General features: G+C 47.0%; 1 protein-coding gene across 4 annotated transcripts in view; it reads left to right on the top strand.

Moving 5' to 3' along the window:
• The window catches only part of THAP4 (THAP domain containing 4), a 934,450-nt gene that overhangs the window by 279,348 nt on the left and 633,968 nt on the right, over window positions 1–21,134 (top strand). The window contains exon 2 of one of the 4 annotated variants that reach the window (XM_069618123.1): window positions 12,061–12,306. The exons of the other annotated variants lie outside the window; for them this stretch is intronic. The gene's annotated coding sequence lies outside the window, so the exon portion shown is untranslated. The remainder of the gene's footprint in view (window positions 1–12,060; window positions 12,307–21,134) is intronic. 4 annotated transcript variants of the gene reach the window in all.

The raw sequence follows: 21,134 nt of genomic DNA, 5'->3' as shown, positions 1-21,134 counted from the left end.
ATTGGGGCGGGGAGGCAGGGTTCTTCTGAGGTTCAGGGAAACATTGCTACATTTAAAATGGAAGATTTGAATAAAAGTGTGGGGACTGCGGTGAGCAACCTCCCAATTATGTCAGTCACCTTACAATGAGGTGAGATTGCCAGCTACCTCAGGATGCCCCGTGATTGGGCCCGAGTTTGCTGATGTATCTATGATAGCCCCTGGTATACTGGCTGTCTTGGGGAAACGCATGAGGTTTTCCATGGGTCCTTCCACGCCTGTTACACAATCAAGATATGGCATGGAGAACGTCCATCTTTTTCACACTACGGATGGTAAACTGCCAATGGGGAAGGAGATGTCCTCTATTCCACATAAAACTCTCTTCCCTGGTAAAGACTATGGCAATGTCAAATCCAGCTTTCCTACTGACAATAAATCAAACTGTCCAGATGGGGGCGCTATCTCTATCTGACCATGAAATTGCAATGTTTTCATCATCCCACAATCCGGAAGTCAGACATTCCGAAATGGGTATGCCGGCTGATCATCAGGTTGCTGATGTTGAGTCCATGGTTGCTGACTTCCCTGTAATGGCCAGATTGTTAAACCTGTTAGACAAGGGGCATGAACAGACTCATGATGGAATAGGTATTCTAAAAGATACTGTCACTACTTTGACTTGTCAAAAAAGGAAACTGGAAGTCTGCAATATAAATCAAACGACCCAAACTCCTTTTAGAAAGGTCACGTCTGCATCATTCCCCAAAGTAGAGTCCGTAATACTGCTGACAATAGGAGTCCATCAGGCTACACAAACACTAGCTGACCCCAGAATGGTTGGGGCGGATAAACCATTGTTTGCTGCCATGACCGCCATACCCAATAACTATGGTATATCAAGTTCTGACCCATTGATACATCAGTTGATGCAGGCGATCTAAGAGAATTCTTTAGCTATTCAGCTGTTACTAAGGGTCCTAGAGAAGTCCCGTCAGCAGTGAAGGTTGCTGACCCCATCCCTGGTGGTATGGGATGTATTGATCCGGATGACAATGAATCGACTACCAGTCCGTCTGACCTAACAAATCTAATTGATCTTGACGAAGAATCCAAAATGAATGGTCCTCCTTCGGCTATTCAGTCCCTTTCTATTGAACCCCAGGCACCAACCCATGTCCCCATGACTAGAAAACAAAGAAAAATGGCTGTCAGAATGCAAAAAAGGAAATTCCATCAGGATAAAAATCTCTGTGCTGCCACAAAAAAAAATAAAAAGGACTTTCTGAAAGCGAATCCTACCCCTATTGATTCTAGGAAGTTGCCTAATCCCACAATCATTGATGAAGAAGTTATTGATTTGGAGCAACTCAACCCTGAATCGAAGGAGTTATTGCACCTCGCCGTACCCAAGCATACTCATGGTGCACCAATGTGCAATGGGACTCGTGACTTAGATGGTGGTAAGAATGCCAATAAGAAACCGGTCACCCCAGTTACTGCAAAAAAAATTGCTCAAGAGGGTATACCTGACTATGTAAATACGAAACAACTGAATTTGTTGAATTTTTACCCCACCTTGCTAATTGAAAAAGCCTCACATATTATTAAGGGAGGGGATGGCGCTAGATCGCCCATTCTGCCGCCAAAGGGTAGCAGGAAAGTTGCTGTCATTGAGTCAGCCGCACTTGACAAAAATAATTTAATTGAACCGCAGGTGGTTGACCAGGTTCCTTGGCATTCGAACCAATCTTCTGATTCACATCTTGCTATGGAGGGCGCTGGTCAAGCAAAAAAGGTAGATACTCACAATACCTCTTTTTCAGAGGATGAGGGTCCCCTGCTTTCGCACGAGATGCCTTCCATCATGGGTTGGGAATGCAATGATGTCTCTAATGGGAAAATGTAGCTCAATAGATCTGCCATCCTTAAGGCTTTTCAGGCAATACCTGCATTGAGAACCATCAGATGCGATGATATTGATTGGGTCAGATTATCTCCCAACAATAACAATAGGATGATCTGCGGTTACCACTCTCACATTATCATGAAGATGATGTGGGCTCAACATAGTGATTTTGAACTCGTAGGCTTAACCCCATTTATATATGTATTTTTTTATAACACGTTTTATTGTTTTTTCCATCTTAACATCGCAAAACATTCTTTCTTCATGTAAACTTTCAACCTATATGACCAGTGAAACAGTCCTTGGTCAGGTGAAAGAAGAACCAGAAAAAAAGGAAGAAAGAAAAGGAAAGGAAAGAAAAGGGTCTTGCAATGTCCATTGTATCTCACGCTACATGCCAGATTGGATTACTTTTGCACACTGTGCCTTGTCATCCATTGTTCAGGTTGGTATAGTCATTGGGCTTCCTCCCATATATTCCATATTTTGTCTGCTTTCCTCGGACACCCCCTGGCTGTATATACTCTCTGTTCCATTGCAATGCATATGTTGACGTCGGTCATCCATTGTTCGTACTGCAGTGTTATTTCCGAACCACATAATTGTGCAATGTTCCTTTTAATTATTGCTGAGGTCGTCGATAGGAGCAACTTCTCGTATTTAGATGCTTCTCCCTCCTCCTCCACCCCAAGCAGGAGTAGTTTCGGGTCTCTATGTATCGTTCTCCCCAGTACCCGTGAGAGTTCATTGCAACATTTTTGCCAGTACTGTTGTATATGGCTGCAGTCCCACAGTATGTGGAAAAAGGTTCCTTCCTCCCTCTTGCACCGTAGACAGTGTGGGTCAGTCATTTTCCCCCAGCGATATAGTGCCACCCTTGTGTAGTAGATCCTGTGTAGTATTTTGAGCTGGATAAGTCTGAGTCTGGCCGAGATGGCCACTTTCCGAGGGTACATGTGGGCCCCCACCCAGTCTTCTGGTTGTATAAGTCCTATGTCTCTTTCCCATTTGCTTTTTAGGCTGGTTAGTTCGGTGGTGGCAAAGGAAGTGATTACATTATACATGGTGGACGTTACTTTAGTCTCAATGTTTGCCTCAACTATGTTTCTTTCGAGGGGAGTGCTTTCGCCCATGTCTTCAAGTGCTGGGAGGTGGGCTTGTAGGGCATGCTGCAACTGCGCATATTTGAACCGTTAAGTGCCTTGGAGGTGAAATCTGGCTTCAAAGGATACCAGTCTGCCCCCCTCTACGATATCGCCCACTGTACTGATATCATATTGTAACCATGTACGCCATCTCGGAAGCTTGTTTACCTCAGGTAGATTCCTGTTGTTCCACAGTGGTTGTAGTGGGGTGATTTTCCCTTCCCATCCCAGAAACTTGTGTGTGTCTTGCCATACTCGGGCAATGTGTGATAGCATAGACAGTTTGAGGTCTAGCGCGTCCTCTGGCGCTCCCCAGTCTATTGTGTGGCAATGTAGTGTCCCCGTGCAGTAAGTCGTTGACCACTGCCATTTGGCTACCCCAATAGTAGGACTGTAGGCAGGGAAGCCCTATTCCTCCTTCTCAAATGGAGCGCTGCAGAGTGCCCAACGCAATACGTGGATGTCCGTTGTTCCAGAGGAGTTTCCTCAGTGCATTGTCTATCTTTTTGAATTCTTTCGCTGGGATGTGTAGTGGGGCATTTTGCAGTATGTATAAGAAATGTGGGAGAGCCATCATTTTAAATAATGCTGCCTTTCCTAGTAGGGTCAATGGGAGAGAGATCCAGTGCCTGATGTCTTCTGTGAATCTGGTTGTTATCGGGTGGAGATTATTGGTCACATATTTGCTTAAGTCGTTAGTAATTTGTATGCCAAGGTATTTAAACTGCTCAGTTTCTAAGTGAAAGGGACAGTTGGCTGGCGGTATAAAAGTTGTGGTGCCTATTGGGAACAGTGTTGATTTGGGCCAATTTACTCTTAGCCCGCTGAAAGTACCGTAGCTGTCTAGTATGTCTACAATCGTGGAGCAGGCATAGTGTGGGTCCTTTAAGTAAAGAAGCAAGTCATCCGCGTACAGGGAGACTCTATCCTCTCGCCTGTCTTCCCACTGAATACCACACCAGGCCGGTGACGTTCTCAATGCCTCTAACGGTTCCATAGCTAGGGCAAATATCATGGCCGATAGTGGGCACCCCTGTCTGGTTCCCTTCCCAAGCTTAAAGGTTTGCGATGGCCACCCATTTACCCTCATTTGTGCCTCGGGGGATTCATATGAGAGTTGCACCCAGCTTAGGAACTGGGGACCGAAACCCATCCGACGCATTATTTCCCACACTGCCTCCCAGTACACTGAGTCGAAAGCCTTTTCAAAGTCAATCGCCAGTACAGCCAGGGGGCCTCGGGTGGTGGGCGCATTCTTTATTACAGTATGGACCCTATGATTGTTCATGCGGGTCGACCGTTTAGGCATAAATCCGCACTGGTCGGGGTGGATTAATGTTGTGATGACCTGTTGTAAGCGGTTGGCCAGTACTTTTGCTAGTATTTTGGTCTCACTATTGATAAGTGAAATTGGTCTATATGAACTACATAGGTCTGGCGGTTTGTCTGCTTTGGGGATCATTATTATCGTGGCTTCCCCAAGGTCTGCCGGTAGGCATCCTCGCTCCTTGGACTGTAGGAACATTTGCAGTAGGTGGGGGGGCAATTTCATTCATACCAAGTTTACGCCACATCTCAATCGGGAAGCCGTTTGGCCCTGGTGTCTTACCCGTCTGGAGTTCCGACATGGCCGCTATCAGTTCCTCCTCTGTGATATCTTTCTCAAGTAGAGCCTGCTGTTCTGTGTTGAGAGTGGGGAGGGTTATGTCGTTTAGTACCGAACTATTGATAGGCGATGTGGGTGACCTGTAAAGCTCTGCATAGTAAGCTGCGAAGCCCTCGGCTATGTCTCGGTCAGTCAGTAAGGGTTCAGCTCCTTCTGATCTTATAGCTCTGACCTGGCCGCTGCCTATTTCGCATTTTTCTAACCATGCCAGCATTTTGCCGGCTTTATCACCAGTCACATATATTCTGGCTCTCATCATCTTATGCGCCTGCCGAGCATTGTCTAGAGCAACGTTCTGTAAGCGTTTTTGGGCAAGTGTTAATGCTCGATTTGTTTCCGGTTGGTCTAGTGCCAGGTGGTTTAGTTCAGCCTGGGTCACTTGCTCTTCGGCTTCTACCAGTTTCTGTTGGTGTTTCTTTCGGTGTGCAGCAGACCAAGACAAAATCTCGCCCCTCAGCACTGGTTTGAGTGCCTCCCACAGGATCCCCGGATCATCCACCGATCCCGTGTTTAACTCAAAGTATGTTTTTGTCATTTGTTATATTTGCTCCAGAAAGTCTGGGAGGCATAGGTAGTAATTATTTAAGCGCCAGGAGGGGGGCGGACGTGGTCTAGCCATGTTGAGTTCGATTAGCAGGGGGAGTGATCTGATTTATCGCGCGCAGTAGAGTTGCCTTTGCGGCCCTGTGAATTTCTGGCCCCGGCAGAAAGAAGTAATCTAGTTGTGATAAAGAGGCGTGTACCCCTGAGTGGAAGGAGTATTCTCTCGTGTCCGGGTGCAGGTCACGCCACACATCCCGCAGTCCCATTGCTGTGGTGAACGCCGCTAGTTTGGTTCGGACAGTGGGGTTTCTTCCTCTTAAGCGTGAGCGGTCCATCCCCACCTCCATGACTTCGTTGAAGTCAACCCCCAATTATCAGTAGGACTGAGTTATCTCCCGAGATCAGAGGTGTAATGTCCTGTAGCAGTGTGGTGATCAGTGTCGGTGGCGAGTAGATCCCAAGCAGGGCTATCGTCTGGTTCCATAGTGTTCCTGTAATAAATGTGTACCTGCCGCCAGTGTCTTGGGTCACCTGTGCCATGGTCAGGGGCAAACGTTTGTGTATTAATATAAGTACCCCACGAGAGCCTGTGGTGAACCCAGCGTGTATTGCAATTCTGTAGTTAGTGCGTTTGAATAAGTTACATGTAGTGCCTGCTAAGTGGGTCTCAGTTAGGAAGGTTATGTCTGGTGTGTGCTGATTTAGGAGTTGTGTAATGAGTCGCCTTTTGATTCCACCTCCCATCCCGTTAACATTCCAGGTTAGGAGTTGTAGGGTTCTGACATCTGTGTTAGTGGAGGCCATTTGGTGAAGAGTGCGGGTTAGTCACTGGCTCATAGCACCGTGTACACATGTCGTTTTCTGGTAGTGTTGTGGCAAAGCGTTCTGGATTTGAACTTTGGACCCTTTTCTTAACAAAACTGTCATTAAACAAACTTCCCATCCCCCACCCTATACTCCTTCTAACTCGAAGCATCTGTCAGCCGAACATTCAACAACAAACCTCAGCTTAACAGCAGCTGAGTGAGCCCGCTAACAAGTAAACTATTCAGGGTTGTATCCCTGTGTGTAGGCTCTGGACATACCCCAGTGCGATGTCACAGGGTGGCATACCAGGGGAAGGGGGGGGGGCTTCTGTCTGGGCTGGCCGCTTGGCTGTGTGTCTCTTCGTGGCTACTCTGTACACATGTTCAGCATTAAGTTAGTATACAGTACCTTAAACCCCATATAGTAGGGTCTCGAGTGTTTCTATTCGCATATATTTCAGGAGTCGGTGCTCTTATTCCTGCAGCTGTGGTGCGATTCCCGGTGCAGGTGGTTGTTGGTCTGGCGGGTCAGGACTTGGCCGGGCACGGGGTGTTCAGTTTCTGGTGCCCCTTGTCGTCCAGTCTCCCTCGATGTCTTGTTCTGCCCATTTCCACGCCTCTCTGGGCTCGGTGAAGTGGACTGTTGTGCCTCCATGGTAAATTTTGAGTTGGGCAGGGAACATCAGGCTGTATTTCACCTTGAGGGATTGTAGTTGTTTTTTCAGTGGGTCAAACGATTGTCTAGCCTACTGCACTTCCTTGGTGTAGTCTGGGAAGAAGGCTATTTTGGATCCATTGTAGGTGAGAGTGCCTTTCGCCCTTGCAGACTGAATCAGTGCATCACGATAGTTCAATAGTTTGGCGATCACTGTATGAGGTGGGGCGGCCGGCAGCGGACGACCCGTCGGTACACGTGGGCTCGTTCAATGGAGAAAAAGTTAGAGAACGTGTTTTCTTCAAACATGTCTGTGAGCCACTGTTCCAGAAACAGCTCCGTATGTGGGCCTTCTGCTTTCTCCGGCAGTCCCAGGATCCTAACGTTATTACGCCTGGATCTTCCCTCGCTCTCATCCACTCGTTCCTCCATGGTTTTCAAACGTGTTGTGACTCTGGCCAGCTGTTGTTCTATGTTCCTTATTCCATCTTCCGCGCCGGATATGCGTTGTTCTGCCTCACTGGTACGCGATGTCAGCTTCTGGAGGTCATGTCGCAGGAGGGAAACGTCCATGCTGATGCCGTCCATTTTCTGCTCCATGGAGGCGTGCGAGTAGGCTATGGCCGCCATGATGTCTTTTAGTGATATCATGCCCTCCGTTCCTGCCATGGTGTCTGGTTGGTCTTGTTCTGGCTGGCCGTTAGTTGTCGGTGTGGTAAATTGATCTATCCTACTCTCGGATATCAATCTTTTGGATTTGTCTTTGCCCATGTTGGGTGCCAATGTGTGGATATCTGAGTCTGGGCTGCTGTGGTGGGGTTGGCGGCGATTCTTTTAATGTCACGGGCTCCCCTCACCGGTCTCGGCGACAGGGCAGTCCTCTGTGCTCCACCCAGCGTAGCTCCTTCCCGGCTCTGTCGTGCGGGCCGGAGGCTGACCCGCACACGGGGGGCCGTTTCCTTTTGTTCGCCGGGCTGTGTGGTGGGTTTCCCCGCCCGTCTTGTCTCACCAGCCAAAGCCTCTCCGCAGACCACATGGGGGCTACCGCCCGACAGCTCCGTTGATTTATGCAGGCGTGGCGGACGGATCGTTCGCTTTGCGGTCCGTGCGGGGACAGTCGAAAATCTCCCTCAGCGCGACTTCCCTCTGTCCTGCTTCACTCCGATGAGCGTGGCTATTTTGATTGTGCGATGCCGCAATCGCGTCACCTCCTTTCCGCAGCTCCGAACTCGCTCAGAACGATGCGTTTTGGCCTGGAATTTTCTCCATGTGTGCCGGGGGCGCTTACCTTCAGGAGGATATGCGTTTTGGGCAGATTTGCCACTCGTAGCAGGCTATTTATTCAGGCTGTTTGCTGCGGCCCCCGGAGCGCCAGGAACTCGCGTCCTCATTGTTCTGTTGCTGGCCACGCCCCCCCATTTATATTTTTGAACAAGGAGCTAGCTAAAATATTTGTTGAAAAACCTCCGGTAAGAACAATGGTACAAATGGGAGGTATTGAAGGAAATCTCCCTGCCCCTTTCAGTGAAGAATTATTCAGACAATTTATGACCTTTGCAACAGCTTTTTCAAGCTCCAAATTGAATGCCCAGGGAGTTCAACCTACTACTTCCCAGAACATGGGTAACAAATAGGAGGCTGACTCTAACATCTTGGAACGCCTGTGGCCTAAAGAATTTTAGGCTCTGGTTTTCGCATCTTGACATGGAGTCTCGCCCTGTGATTATTCTTATCCAAGAAACCATGTATCTGTCTCATTTTGATGTGCCATGCTATTTTACCTATGTACAGCCTGCCCTAAAAGGCTCACAGGGCCGCCCTTCTGGTGGGCTTGCGGTCCTTATAGATAAAGCAAGTAGGATTTCCTCTGAACAGGTTTTTTCTGATTACTCGATTTTAGCTGTTAAATTGAATTACATAGGTGATGCAGGTTGCACGTTGTTGGTAATTTGTCTATACTGGAATAAAATGAATAGCACACTGTGTGAGTTACTTGATACGTTGGACGCTGTTTTGGTGGATGCTATATCCGCAGATCCAGGAATTTTTGTAATCATGGGAGGTGATTTTAATGCGTCTTGCTTTGAACCTTCTAGCTACTGTGACACTTGCTCTGCTACCCCCTCAGTAAAGTTGGGGAAGAGGTGGGTTGACCATCTCCTTTCATGGGATATCCAAATGGTACCCCTAACCTAGATTCATTCAATTATACCTGGTCCCGCGGAGCAGCGTCCTCATTGATTGACTATTTCTTTGTCTCTAGTATACTGTTTGCCTACGTGGATATCTTGATCATATGTGATCCACTCCTATGCGATCATATGGCCCTGGTTCTCACCCTGAATATCTGGATTGAGCATTTTACCCATGATCTGGCCCTAACCTTGGTTATTCCCGATCGTCCGCATATTAGTGTACGGTGGAATAACAAATTATGTTTGAGAATGATGGCTTGTCTAAGGGATGATACTATGATCTACTTTCCTGAGACAAGAGCCGGATCAGACTGCCTCTTGGCTGAATGGATGAACAGCTCTCGAGTTCAGCTTCATGTTGGTAACCTGATGTCCTTTGCTCCATTGCATCCTTCTTTACTGCCTCATCGGCACACCTATAATGCATCTGTGGTAGAGCTCTGCAAGGAAAAGCGTAGAAACATTCGTGATCTCTTGGACCACCACTTCTTGTTGGTGCTGGTTACTCTATGCTTAAATCCAAAATCACTCAAAGATATCGTAACAGGCTTAAGGCTATGAAACATGAAATAACGATTGCAGACAATCAGACCATGCTCCGCCATCTATTGAATTATGACTCCCGTAAAATATGGTCGGCATTGAGAGCGCTGACGGGTATAGGCGGGACCTTGAATGAAGCTGCGGTCTCTGCTACAGCTTGGGTTACTTATGTTAAATCTAAATACGAACTTCAAGGCGATTTGCAAATATTGTAATTCCTAATTACCACAGTCTGATCCTAAGATCCTCACCCTGGGCGTATGATGATATTATTCGGACGATTGGTAAGATCAAGTGCTCTTGTGTGCCCAGCCCGGATGGTATCCCCCCATGCTTGATCAAGCTAAATCCACCCTTTTGGGCTAGGATTTTAGAGAACAAATTCGACATTGTCTACCTTACAGGTTCTATGCCACCCAGCTCGTGCTCGGCAAATATCATCCCTATATATAAGAAGGGGAGGTGGGATGACCCAAACAACTTCAGGCCTATTGCATTGATGGATGTTTCAGCAAAGATCTTCTCTTACTTGTTATTGGAATCCATCCAGGTAAACATTGTCCAATTGGACGTGCTGTCTCATTTTCAGGTGGGCTTCCGTAAGCAGCTAGGGTGCTCACTTAATGCATTCATTTTAGCACATTTACATGCCCAAACTAAACATGAGCGGAATGGGCCTACATATACGGCTGCCCTAGACTTAACTTCTGCATTTGACTCAATCATTTGAGCTGTACTTTGGGAAAAGATGATCATCTACGGATTCCCGAGATATCTTGTTGCCATGATAGCGCTCCTACATCAGAATACGACATATCGAATTCGATTGTACAAGGAGGGAGCAATGACAGACAAAATACCCACAGAAATCGGCCTGAAACAAGGCTGCAATTTAGCAGCTGTGCTTTTTAACTTATACTTGGCTGATCTTGAATCAGCATGGGTAGACCTAGTGATATTTCCAGTAAAGCTGGGTAGTTTGGTTATTAATTGGCTTGCTTTCGCCGATTATCTTTTGTTTATGGATCGAACTCCGTTTGCTCTCCAGGCGAAACTTTCAGCATTTCAATCTTATGCTTACTAAAATAATCTTCAAGTGAACCCGTCGAAATCCTACATCATTGCAATAGCTGATGTTAAGAAAAGAACTGCCTGATTTACATGGTACCTCAATGAGATTATAACCCCCAAGCTAATGTTATTCGTTACTTAGGCTACCAACTTTCAGCCGTATACTCTATAGGGATGTGGAAGGAGTTGATTAACTACAAATTCAAATCTCTCACGTCACAGATGAGGATTGTATATCATAGGTATAGTACATTTTATCTATTGCCCACTATTCAGTTTTACTTATTAAATGTTGAACCTATACTTCTGTATGCATTAGACATCTGCACCTGTGATATAGAAGATTCCATTGATTGTGCACAGGGGAAGATGTGGAAACAGGTTCTAGGGATGGCGTTGTCCACACCAAACATGTTGATATGCCATGAAATAGGCATTTTACCCCTGTCCGTCAAATGGCATTGGTGACAAATAAACAACTATGTCAAAATATTAGCACCTCCAAAAAAGACCTTATATGAAGACTTGCAAATCTATTGAAAGAAGGTCACCCCCCCGCCATGGTTAAGTTCAAGGATAAAATGGACAAACTCTTGCGAGAAACCATGATAGATAAGGAGGACCTAATACTGGGAGTTCCAGCATCTAAAAAGAAATTTCAACTATATTTTTGGTGTATGTTGGTCGATTCCATTAGTAAAAGCAAAACGTATTATGAATGTGCGAAATTGATCAGGAAACTTGGTGACCGAGCGCGATATTTGGAAATATTTCCATGTAACATAGCAAGAAAGATCTACTTGCAGTTTAAATGCAATCAACTAATTACCAACAAAAGGTTAACATTTTGGTCACATGATAGCCCTGATAGCTTGATTGGTAATTGCCGTTTTTGCAAATATGGCAATGTATTGGAAACTTTGAAACATCTTACTTTATTTTGTTCATTTTTCGAAGCACAACGAAAGCTGTCATTTGGGTCCTACCTGTATAATGATTCTGTTACCTGGAAAGAGTCCTTGTGGCAAAGGTTGATGTGGGGTTCAAGCCAACGACTGATACTGTGTTTGACTAACTTTTTGGTTCCCCTTGAGTCTGTTTTGTCTTTAAAATATAAGGTACTTAAAGATGGAATGACAGCTGATGTCTGTTTGGTTGAATAATCGAGACAATACTCAAGATTGGGGGGTGTTGTCGTCTCTTTGAAGGATATTGAAGGCTGCTTATACTGTATGTGAGGTTGTGAGCTGTGTAATAAGCTTTAGTGTGTAAGGTTTTACCGCAATGAGTTCTATTGTATTTTGAATGACCAAATCAACGCCCGAAACATTCTAATTGCTTCTATATTTAGTTGTTTATAGTGATATGGTATTGTTTTCTATGTATTATGTGTTGTGATGTGTGATTTCGATAGAAATGAATTTTATATGTGTTTTTTAAAACTGTAATTATTATCTTCTGAAATGTGAAAAACTTTTTTTTTGTATCTGCCATTTTGTAAAGGTTTTTTTTTCTGTTAAACCATAAACAATAAACAAACAAAAAAAGAACCCTTCCAAGTGGAAAGCGTAAATCCAGGAAACCAGACTGAAGGTTCATGCATTTTGTGTCGGATATACTGGTGGCCCTCCGGCGTAACTTACCAAGTCGGGGAGGAGCAGCAGCCGATGTGGCATCGTCAGTGAGCTGAGGAGACTGATGCAAGACCGCAATGTATTGCAGTCAAAGTTGCAAGCGACAACATTGTATAACGAGCGCAGGAACGAACACTTTTAAACTTGTGTGAGGAAAGACGTGAGTAATGCTAAATTGCTGATGAATGTTTGAAGTTTGAGCAGGAAAGATGCAATACTGTTGACCGATTGGTCCGGCACCGCGAGTGTGCTCACTCGAAGGTATCTGTAAGCTAGCCAGCCAAGAAGTGGCAGAAGTGAAAGTTAAAGAAGCAAATGAGAGAAGAACTGTGAATTGAAGTGGTCCTGAAACGTTTTAAGCAAAATCAATTGCACAATCGAAAGTCTTCAATTTTTGATAGAAAGAGAAAAGCTGTGTATAATTGTGAACATTGCAATTCAAGAGGTCTGAGCCCGAACTAAGGAGATCCGTGGTCCCAGCTCAAACGAGGGAGACCAGTTATGAACATAGTGTTAAAGAGGCTCTGAGCCTGACGGAGGGGGACCCAGGGTGAATAGTGAATAACCCGAGAACTTATGAATGTGAAAATCCTCCTAAGAAGAAAGGAACTTTGTTGTTTGTTGCATCAGGCACTCTGTAAAAAGAGACTTTGAATGGTAAATGGACTTTGGCGCAGAAGGCCCTGATACTTATGTTTTGAACTGCATTCTCGTGGCCGAGAAGCCAGAGTGTGTGCGAAGCTCAAGCGTGCTGCCTTCACCCGTGCTGGAAACATGGGGAAGGGAAGCCAACTGCTCAACTATTCTGACGTATCATTTTTTGAACATGTTTCTTTTTGCATAACATTGCTTCCTACACCATTTGTATTTAGACGTAAGGATTGGCAATCGGTTGATTAGTATAGGCCCTTTTATTTTGACATAGACTCCACTGTGACTGCGTTCTTATTATTTGATGTTTGTAGCTTGCTCCCATCTTTAACTTTAGGGTTAGATAGGCGTTCAACCAACCCTTACAAAGTTCAATAAACACCCTTGAACTTTGATCACTTGTGTCTCTCTTCACTGTTTGATACCATGCCTTCCTTTATTTTTTTTTAAACATGTTTTAGTTTTCAAGTTTAATGAATCACCATAACATAACATTGTAGTATGTCTTAGTGTCCATCAACTTTCCCACCCGCCTCCCCCCGAACCCAACGTTGGTGAAACCAGTTCTAACTTGGACATGCTACTTCAATTGTCACATCGTCCAGCTTTTCACGCTCTGGGTGATTTTCAGACCAGCACTTGTCTGGTGGCGATTTTGTTCAAGCGCCGTATGCTTCTTTCGTCTCTCAAATATATTATGGGGAGTTTGATTCGTGGAGGTTTATCATCGGTGGAGACAAACATATCTTGCAGTATTGAATTCCACATTATGTCAATGGAGCTTTCTCTTCTTCCAGTGCGCAGTGCCTCCTGCCAGACTGCCGTTTCTGCAATGGTCCACCTCTGTAGGTCTTTCTACCAAGTCTCTATGCTTGGTTCTACCGTCACCTTCCAGCCCATTGCTATTCGTCTCTTGGAAGGGCCCATGCTTGGTTTATCATTTTTGCCATTGCTTTGTTTTTGGTCAGGAAGTAATAAATGCCTAGTAGACAGTCTTCTATGGTCCATGTTTTCCCTTTACTCCTTTGTCTCTTAACCATTTCTTAGTCTTCTCCCGGTAGGATCGAACTTTCGGGCAGTGCCAAAACATGTGTCCCATGTTGGCGTTTTCCACCCCACATTTCGGACAGGTTTGCACGGTAGCACCTGGGAAACTAACTATTTTCTCTGGGTTGAGATATGCCCATTGGAGTATATTGAATTGTAGCTGCTTTAATCTGGCATTTCTTGATACATTTTTGGGTAGAGCTTTGCTTTTTCCCAGTCTTTATCCGTTATTTCTTTTCCCAGTATTCGTTCCCAATTTTGCCTTCCCTTATTTTTATCTCTAGGGAGTTCTTCCACTATTGTCTGGTAAATTCTAGATACCATGGGCCTCATTACGAGGTTGGAGGTAGCCATGGAGCTATTAGCTCCATGGCTGCCTCCAAAACCCTTCCGACTCCTCCCTGGTGATTGGAACAATTAACGGTCCATTCCGAGGTCGGAGGGACCGGTAATTCCCCATTCACCAGGACCATTCCCCATTCCCATTTGAGCCCCCATAGGACTCAATGGGAATGGGGAAGGCGCTAATAACGGTACCATAAATTGCGGTACCGTTATTAGCTCTAGAGTCCCTTTTGCGGGTCCCGTCCTAAACCCCTTCCAAAACCCAGGCGTTATGGAAGGACCCGCAAAGGGAACTCGTAGTAGGGAGGTAAGGGATTACCGGCACTGGTGCCCTTACCGTTGCCGGTAATCCCTTACCTCCCACCTCGTAATGAGGCCCCATGTGTCCTCCCTCCGTCACGTCGTAGCGGAGTCCCAGTGTCGGGTTTTCTGTCTGTCGTTCTACAGGAGTCGTCCATCTGGTGTTCAGCTGTTTCACAAGCCGTGCATAGTACATAGAGGCATTGGCCTCGATGTAGTTCGTGAGACTCTCTCAGTTCCTGAAACCCTAGTATCTCCCCTCCTGGTGCTCGGTCTTCAATGGTGATAATACCCTTGGATTCCCAATAATTCCTACTTTGTTAGAGGTGTTCTGTTGTGGTACCATTGAGTGCCGCCAGTGGTATCTGAGGAAAGTACGGCTCCTTGAGTTTCAGCAGTTTCTGCGTTCTCTTCCATATCTGCTTCCCTAAACGCAGCAGCATGGGAGCATTCGAGGTTTCCATGTCTTTTACCCATAGTGCTTCTTTCAGGAGGTACGGGGAAACAGCATTTTGTGAGGGTGTGTTCTATGGTTTCTGTGGCGGTTAGCCAGTTAGCTACATGCTGCAATTGTCAAGCTAGATAGTATAGTTCGAAGTGTGGAAGTCTCAACCCTCCTTCGGTATATTCTTTACATAGTGTTTCCATTGCTACTCTTTTCCTCCCTTTTCCCCCATATGAAGCTACTTAATGTAGTGTTAAGGTCTGTGAAGAACTTTCTCGGAACGAGATAGGGCACATTAAAAAAGTGGTACAGTACAATCGGCCACCAGGGGGGCGCATGGATGGTGTCCTCCTCCGTGTGAGCTCCGTCCCCATAGGTCTGTGAGGTGTCCTGAGCCCACACCCGTGACCCCCCCCCCACGGTGAAAACAGCAGAGAATTGTACATCGGAATATACCTGCACCATCCTGGAGAAAAACCGATCGAAATCGGACCCGTGAAGCCCAAGCAAACGTCGAGTGAAGTTCTTTGCCGGAGACGGCACGAAATCGAAAGCAAACTGGCCGGACCAGCGAGCAGGCCCAAGCGGTAGAGCGACGCGCACCCCATGAGGCGCTGACCAGCGAACCTCCCCATGGCCCTCATTGCTACCCCCCCTGACGTGCCCCCGAACGATCCACGGCGTGGACACCCCAGTCACGCCCCCCGGCCTGTGGATCATCGGAAAATAAGGAAGGCCCCGCCGACAGGTAAGCTGCGCCTTCCACCGTACGCAGCCCACACTGTCGGCTGCGAACGTGGTAGAATCGAACACTGCGGCCTACGTGCAGGGACCCGGCCCTCAAAGGGACTAACTGGGAGGCGCGCTTTAGGGCTACCATAACTTCTTTGAACACCTACAACGCACGTTACCATATGCAAAATGGAGAAGCACGAGGTGAGGTGAATCCCAACAACGTACAGTCTTCTACCGGCAAGGATCCTTCTGACTGAGGGTAGGGCCCCCAAAACGGGGCGTGTGCCTCCTCAGATCCCTGGTATTGATTGGAATTGAGACCAAGGAGACATCTTCCAACCTTGCCCCTACGCCAGGGCCCTGCATATTACGAGGGTAATCTGCTGGAGCGTGTAGCCAACAGGGCGTGCACATCACTGCTAACAAACGACTAAGAACCATGTGGGGTTGCAGCGCAGTCTGAGGGGTAAGCCCTCACGTCCTACCCTTGCCTGCCCAAACCCGAGACTTTGAGGTGAGGCACCCAAGTATATGCAGGCCAAAATAAAACTGGCTAGTTACGCTTACGCTCCCTCCACCCACACACTCATCACCCCCAAGATGACGACGGAACCCGTGGCACACAGAGAGACAGCAGCCACGAAAGGTGACATAGCGGCCCTCCTGACGGAGATAAAGAATATGGGGGCCAATATAGGCGGCAAGATTGACAAAATCACCCAACGCATAGATAAGATTGAGGACAGGTTGGAGGGGGTAGAAAACAATCAAGCCTCCATAGATACTTTAGAAACACAACTCGAACACAGGATCACGGATCTCGAACAGCGGGGAGAGGAATACAGACTTAAGATGGATGATCTGGAAAATCGGGAGAGGCAGAATAATTTACCCTTTTTTGGGATCCCGGAACAGGATGGGGAGACGGAGGAGAGCCTGAAAGCAACGCTTCATGATATCATCAAAATCTTGGCGGCAGATGATGAGATTGATGAACCAAGAACAGAACGGATCCACAGAGCGGGTGGCCCACCTGGAGGCCCTAGATCGGTCCTCGCCCGCTTCCACAGATACCAGGACAAAGCAAAGATTCTCGAAAAGGCAAGGCGTGGAGGCGTGATCACTCTCAACGGTGCCCAGGTCACCATATATCAAGACCTATCTGCGCTGAGAAGGATGTGTGGCCCCCTGACAAAATGGTTGAAAGAGCAGGATACCCGATATCAGTGGGGATACCCCTTCTCGCTTTCCTTTGAACATGATGGCACGAGAATCGGACTACAGTCAGAAAGGGAAAAAAAGGCCTGCATCTCCGATCTTGTCGATTCCCCGTGAATGAAGGGAGGATGAAAACACTCCAAGAACCGAAGGACGAGATTGGAAACTCCGGGGACCTAAGAGGCAGAGAGTCAAAGGGTCAAGAAAGTTTCGGAGAGGTAACAACACCCCGGAGGGGGACAAGTGAGCTAGATTAGCGGCAGCTACCTTGACACTATCAGTACGTTTGAGATGAGGGCCGCTTTCGGCCCAACACTAAAGTTATTTTCGATGGTTGTACGTTGGGGCAAAAGGGGGATTGGGAGGGGGGGGCTCAGATTCATGTGGTGTTTATTGTTAATTAAAGGACCACACGACGATGGTCCCTACTGGTGGTTCGCTGCTAGTTCAGTGAATCCAACTGGACCTGCTCGTACGCCGACGTATGGGGGGGATGCATGGGAGGGATCTACAAGACGAGGGGGAGGGTACAACTATTACAGAACTTTTACTCGCTGCTGGGATGGGAAAGACACTAAGATTGGTCGAGGCTACGGAACACAAGATATGGCGAGCCATTGTTGTGAATATCGCATTGTCATATACTGATGGCACTTCTGATGCAAGCATACGAGGCCCCTTGAAAGTCTGGACGCTTAATGTCAAAGGCCTTAACTCGCCTACTAAGAAGTCGTTAGTCCTACGGGAATTCCGAAGTGCTAACATTGATATCCTACTCTTACAAGAAACAAAGTATATGCAGGGGGAGGAGAGGTCTATTCTGGGGAAACGTTTCGGCATAGAGTTTTGGGGCTCAGGAGCATTGTGAAGAGGGGGAGTGGGAATGGAATCCTTATCAGAAAGGGACTTGATTTCCATGTCTCCAAAACCTGGTCAGATGCGGAAGGGCGAGCTTTGCTAGTTGTGAGGACTATTGGGAGGGTTGACGTAACGATTGCCACAATCTACTCTCCCAATGTAGGACAGCTCCGATTCCTCTCTAAAACTGTCCCCAAAATAATGTTGGAAGCCATCGGCCACATTATACTAGGCGGAGACTTCAACCTATGGGCAGATCACGACTTAGACCGGAAAGCGGCACGCCCAGACGTCGATGATTCTGCGAGAGGAGAACGCAGTGATTTTGCAAACATGATGCAGGTCTATGCGCTAGTAGACGCATGGAGGGTGATGCATCCTGATGAAAGAGGGTATACATTTTATTCACCTCCACACAGTACTTTCACCCGAATAGATTACATCTACCTTTCACGAGAACTGAACAACACCACCTCACACTCAGGGATTACCCCGATAGCGTGGTCCGACCACGACATGGTCACAGTCGATATACAGTGGAAGATCTACCAGTGAGGGGTGGGAAGTGGAGATGTAATGAGGCCCTATGGAGAGACCCCGTCTTCAAAGAGGAACTCGAAACAGAGATTAAAGTATACTTTAAAGCCAACGATACTGGGGAGGTCTCTAAACAGAGTGTGTGGGAGGCGGCCAAGGCATCCTGGAGAGGGATCCTCATACGGGAGGGGGCTTGGAAGAAAAAGGAAAGAACCCTTATTGAGAATAAGCTCCGGAGTGAAATATGTCATCTTGATAGAGAAGCTAGGGTGGGGGACACCACGGACCCTGATAAAATCCAAGAGGCCAGGAAAAAAAACGGGAAGAACTCCGCCACCTAGAACATGGTCAGATAGCACGTAGGCTACACCTACTGAAGCAGAAATTTTATGAAAAGGGAGATAAGGCTGATGCGCTGCTAGCGGCTAGACTCAGGATGCAGCGGGAAGAACGTAGGGTGAAAGAGATTACAGACCCAACCCCTGACCAGACACAACCTATGCCCCCATCCCATAATTGTTCGCAAATTTCTACGAGTCCCTATACACTTCAGAAGTAGACCCACACTCACAAGAGATGGACAACTACCTCGCTAGCATTGCTCTTCCGAAAGTTGCAAGCGCTGACTCTGCCCATCTTGAATCCCCCATAACTGAAGACGAATTACACGAGGTGATCAAACGACTTACACTGGGCAAATCCCCTGGCGAAGACGGATTCACTGCCGGCTTCTATAAAACCTTTTGTAACCTCCTGGCTCCATTCCTGACCACCCTATTTAATGAAATCCTTGACACAGGGATTGTCCCTGACTCATTCGCCCGAGCACTCATATCAGTCATTCCCAAGGAAGGCAGAGACCTCGAGTGTTGCGGATCATACCGCCCCATATCCTTGCTCAACCTTGATGCCAAACTTTACACAAGAGTCCTGGCAGCCAGGCTAGAGGTCCACATGCCCCATCTCGTCCATCCCGACCAGGTAGGGTTCATAATTGGACGACAGGGTGCAGACACCGTGAGAAAGACTCCATTTGGTTGAAGCCTCCCAAACTATGTGCAACGATCCTGCCTTCCTCTCCACTGATGCTGAAAAAGCCTTCGATCGAGTGGAATGGGGCTTCCTCGCTGCAGTCCTCCGCGCTGTGGCAATAGGGCCAAAATTTAGAAGGGGGATAAAAGTAGTCTACACCGCTCCTAAAGCCTCAGTGTCTGTCAATGGGGAATACTCGAGATGGTTCTAGCTGAAACGTGGTACCTGGCAGGGATGCCCCCTATCGGCCATCTTCTTCGCCCCCTCCGTGGAACCCCTGGCCCAAAAAATGCGACAGGATACTCAAGTAACCGGCATGCGTCTAGTGGACGAGGAGTACAAAGTAGCGCTATATGCCGATGACCTACTCCTTCATGTGACGAACCCCACTACATCCATTCCCAGGGCTTTGTACCTCTTAGACGAATACGGCCATGTAGCCAGGTTCAAGGTTAACAAAGCTAAGTCCATCCTTTTCCCCTTTAAGGGATCAATGGATACAAACACGGAAAGATACATGTCACAAGATCACTAAAAGATTTCTATGAAGCCAATTTCCCTACGCTCCTCCAAAAATTTCACGCAGACCTCGCCCGATGGGATAACCTAACCATATCCTGGTTGGGGCGTTTAAATGCGATACAAATGACTTGTCTCCTGAGATTTTTATACCTCTTTCAAATGCTCCCCATTCAGATGCCACGCCAATTCTTTGCAGAAGTCAAGAAGGCAATATTAAAATTCCTATGGCAAGGGAAAAAGCCCAGAATTGCGTACTCCAATTTGACATTACCAAAAGACAAGGGTGGAGTGGGTCTCCCAGACATCCAAAAATATTACGAGGCAGCCCAATTACGTATTCTTATTCCCCATCTTCGTAACCAAAAAACACCCCAGGGGATTGCTATGGACAATCACTACCTGTCCCCGGCAACAATCTCCGAATGGCCATGGTCCCCTAGGAAGAGGGTACTGAAAAGATCTAAGACACACCCGATGGTTGTAACCATATGGGATATATGGCGAGAGAGTAGGGATATGGAAAAGATTACCACATGGCCGTCGCCACTAAGTCACCTCTGGTCACCGGGCATGAATCACCAGATCCCCAATGTGGAAAGGTTTCAAGCTTGGTATGAGGCAGGCCTGGAGAGGGTGGGACAACTCCTAAAGAATGACTCCTTCATTGCACTTCCTGAACTAGAGGAGGCACTCGGAATAGGCACACTGTCTGCATTACACTTTCTGCAGATCAAGGGTGTATTGTCAAAACCAGAATGGAGGGAAAAGCTGAGCAGGGAACTTACCCCATTTGAAACCATACTCGACTCCAGGACGGAAATGAAAGGGTTAATATCTGCCTTGTATAAAACACTAATGGAAGCGGGAAAGGGCTCAACAGAATCGCTTAGGTTAAAATGGGAAAGGGACATGGGCGAAGACATCAACCCATAGATATGGGATAAAATATGTAGGACAGCACCCAAGGCCTCGATATCATGCCAATATAAGTTGCACTCGATTAAATTATTGAGTAGGTGGCAATATGACCCGCACAGGCTCTCCAAGATGTATCAGTCATCTAGTCCAATGTGTTGGCGGGGATGTGCGTCTGCGGCAGATTACTGGCACATGTGGTGGAGTTGTCCTCAGGTCAAAATATACTGGAATGAAATCCTAGGTTGGATTAAGGATCTAGACGGGATCCAACGAACAGCGGACCCCTACTTGATCTTATTTGGTCTCGAGAGGGTCGAGGATGAATTGAGAAGGGTAACAGACATAGCTGCACCACTGTTACCAGCCGCGAGAGCTCTATT

Source organism: Ambystoma mexicanum, chromosome 10, assembly GCF_040938575.1.
Source record: "Ambystoma mexicanum isolate Mex_15411 chromosome 10, UKY_AmexF1_1, whole genome shotgun sequence".
NCBI lineage: Eukaryota > Metazoa > Chordata > Amphibia > Caudata > Ambystomatidae > Ambystoma > Ambystoma mexicanum.
The sequence above is the reverse complement of the archived record's forward strand: the minus strand, read 5'-3'. Positions and strand labels throughout refer to the sequence as shown.